Consider the following 3,984-nt stretch of genomic DNA (forward strand, 5'->3'; position numbering starts at 1 on the left):
TTTGCACACATTCATCCACGCATCGTGTCTTTCACAAACAGGCACACCATCTGTCTCGCATACACACACTCACATACTTCAGGCTCATAAACAAAGCCATCTAGCACATATGCACAAAATGATTTTATCCGAAAATGGATCTGTTATCTCTCCCATTTCCAAGGAAAAAGGAATAAATACTTGCACGGTAATAACTGAAAAAGATGTGTGTTAATCAGCCTTCATTTTTCTAGGCATATGTGTGTGCAATACGTACATATTTGAGGCATTGCTCTATCTATATACAGCTGTATAGAAGCTATAAATATAGATTTAAGAAAGCTCATTAAGCAAGCTCATTAACAAGCATCTTTGCAAAAAGCTCTTCAAGAGCAGTAATAAGAATTTGCACTTCTAACACTTGCTTTCAAAAAAAGGTTTGAGAATGGGTTTGCAAAAGTAAAATAATTGACTGCCAACCCCTCTGTAAGGGCAGGGTGGAAGGAGGGAGAATGAAGCAGAGGCAATGCCTTTTCTTAGATCACCTGGTTGTTCTCTAGCAGAGGTAGGAATAGGAGCTGCAGAGCAGTGATCTTTTCAGAATCCTTGGTCATGACTCTTATTTAGGGACAAACTTGAGAGCTGATCTCCCCAAATGCTGGGGGGTGTGTGTGTAATTCCTTGATTTCACCTCTTCTCTGCCACAGTTTTCCCGACTGTGCAAGCATCCAGTGTCATGAATTCTATGTGCCTTCAGTATCCCCTGTGCTTACAGCACACTTTTTGCATGGCTGGAACTGGGACAGCAAAGACGCCTTCTGAGAAGTTTATAATCTAAGACATATATAAGCACACAAGCAGCTGTTGAGTGCCAAGGGACATCACCAGCAGAGAAATACCTTTAGAGCATGGAGTTTTTCTGCTCTGTGTGAGCTTTCAAACACTGTTTTCTACAGTCAGTTGTATTAAACCGTGACTCAGTCAGGTCCCTTTTCCTACCACAGCTCAAGGCGGTGAAAGCACCAGGAATCAATAATAACTTTTTTACTGCCCTGCAACAGGGTCGGCAGCAGGCTGGCATTTCCCTGATGGAGCAGATGCGGTCCAGAGACGCTTCAGATTCACCACGGAGGTATTTTGCATCCCGCCGTGGCAGGCAGTGGTCAGGTCCGATGGCCCTAGCGCTCTCTGCTGGGACAGCCACAAGTCACAGCCTTTGTCATCGCGGCTGTCATTGCCCCATGGCACTGGACAGGCTGTGCAATGGGGTTTGATGCAACGCGGAGATAGGAGTGTAGATTTCACCCACATTGAGAAAGATTCTGATTTTGATCTTAACCCATCTGTCATTTACTGAACATAATTAATTCCTCTTGTTTATAGAAGCAAACAATCCCTTTTCCCTCTCCCTCCTCCCCTCCTTATTTATCTAGCTGGGTTTTGCATGAAAGAAACATTCCCAAGGCATTGCACTAGCACACTGATTTGCATTGCCTTAAACACAGACATGTGAGAGATTACATTTCCCGCTACAAAAACAAGCATTGTAACAGAAACCCGAAATGTACATTGCAACTTCAGGGTTTCATATGAAGACAGTTACAGGAATTAATCAAAACAAGAAAATTACAAGCTGCTGAAAGGATCAAGACGTTATTTTATGAAACATTGGAGCTGGCTTGTGCCAGCACCCCTGAGCACAGGCTTTCTGCTGACATAAAGTGCAAATGGCTGCAGAATGTGGCTCTTAAAACCAGAGATAGTAAAAGCAAGTGAAAAAAACCCAAAACACCAGTTATGGAAAAAAACAAATAGAATGTTCAGTAAAACCAAAGAACACTGGCACAGTCCTTTGGAGAAGGAGGATGATGAACACACCTCCCAGTGTCTGCAAACTTGTGTAGAGCAGCTGTAAATAAAACATCTGTATCAGATGTTTTGCTTCTCAAAGTAGCCATTGTCTCACAAAGACCAGTTATAATTGCATACAAACTGATGCTGGAGATAATGAGCAGATACCCTCTTTTATGACTATTATCACTGTGCTAGATTGCCTGAAGAGGGATGGGGACACTGCTGTGTCCAGTTCAGCTCTCACCCACTCCTTCTCCCTTTATTTTATTTCAGGATATTTATTTTGTTTCAGGGTATTTATTATAGAGAAAACAGTTGCAGGATGGAAGAGCAGTCAGCTCTTGCCTTGGCTTGTTGTGTTCTTACTCTTCCCTAGATTTCTGTTTATGGCTTCTGTTAAACTTATCAGCTCTTCTCTCCATTGAAACCACCATCAAAAGGCATTTTATACAAGCGGAATTAAAAAGCAGAGTGCCAGAGATGCATTTTGGTCTTGAAGGACCTTTGAGCTGACCCCGTGTGGTCATTCTTATTTTATGTTCTTCCTGTTGAGATAAATTTCCCTGTTCTCTTCTTATTTCAGGGTCATCAGAGAGCGTAGAGCCGCAGAGGGCTTATCTGGGCTCACATAGGCTTGTCCTGGCCCTGACCCACATGGGCCACGGTGCATCTACAGTGAGTTCCGCTTCTATCCGAGGACAGTTTGCTTTTGTGTATTGCTGTGAGTTCTTCCTGCATGCCATGTGCTCCAGTGCATCCTGAGTAAATAGATTATTAACTGCATAACTCAGTAATAATAAACAGGTTAATTATAAAACATTGTGTCCATTCTAATGCAGTCATTTTCCCTTTCAAATGTAGCAACAAACCCCTCCTCTAGCATCCATGTTTTCTTTGTCAATTTGAATGCTACAGCAATTAAGTCACAGTAAAATAACAGGACTAATTGCTTCCAGCTCTTTTCTGACGCTCTTCCTAATTTCCACTCTTTTCTGTGGCAGATTAAATAAACATGTCTTCTGCACAGCAGGAAAAGAAATACCATCACTCATTCCAGACTGTAATAAATATTAATTGCCATGTACAAGGCAGGACTAGATTAAAAACACGCTGGCTCCCAGCAACTCTATCTCATCCAGAAGCAGGATGACCTACTGCAGGTGTATTGGGAAGGGATGAGAGCTGTGAAACACAACTAACGCAACCAAAGTTAAACATGAACTAATGCTCTCAGATGTGGTTCTGATCTGCTTTTATTTTTCTTACACCTAGTTTCCACCTTGCAAATTTAGTATCTGTGACTCCTACTGGCATCTGAGGATAATTCAAATGGATTGAGGAGTCAGATCAGCAGCTCCACCCTTGGTGCATCCCCATGGAACCGTCCTCGGAGAATGGGGAACACCAAGACCTGGAGATTGACACACTGAGCCAAAAACCTGCTGGCTATGGCACACCTGACTAAAAGCTGGACAACATTCTCCAAGGTAATTTCTGTTCTTTCCTATTCAGCATTTTCCACAGGGAAAAATAACCTTTATTTACAAGGAAGGATGGACTATTTTGTGTTGTGTGGTTGCTGCATTTCAGCAAGAAAATAATCTTCATCCACAGTTTGGATGAAGCAGCACTCAGGGGTCCAAAAGAGGACGAATGACATGAGCTTTGCACATTCACCAAGCAGAAAGGCATCGCATTTTGGGTGCCTGCCCCTGAGATGTCTTTCTAGGACTCCTGCAGTCCAGCACACACGGCTGCCCAGTTAACATCACTCACGCACAGAGGCGCTTCAGGGAGTTTATTATTCCCTTTCAGCATATTCACGCATAGTAAAAACCGCTTCCAGGCCGCAGCTTAACACCGGGCTCACGGCGTGGCCCGCGGCCCCTCCTGCCCTGAGCGGCCAAAGCCCCCGCACACCGCAGGCCCCGATCCGCGCCTCTGCGTGCCGCGGGACAAACACCGGCGCGTCCCCGCCGGGCGCTCGCTGCCCTCGGGCGCCGCCACCGTTCCCTCCGGTAGGGCCTTGTTTACCGGCCCCCGCCCGGCCCCGCCCCGCGTGACGTATGCACCGCCCGGGGCTCCTCGCGGCACCGCCCCCAGAATCACGCGACCTCTTCGGGGGCCGCAGCGCTCCCCGCGCTGAGATAC

Source organism: Lathamus discolor, chromosome 15, assembly GCF_037157495.1.
Source record: "Lathamus discolor isolate bLatDis1 chromosome 15, bLatDis1.hap1, whole genome shotgun sequence".
NCBI classification, from domain to species: Eukaryota; Metazoa; Chordata; class Aves; order Psittaciformes; family Psittacidae; genus Lathamus; species Lathamus discolor.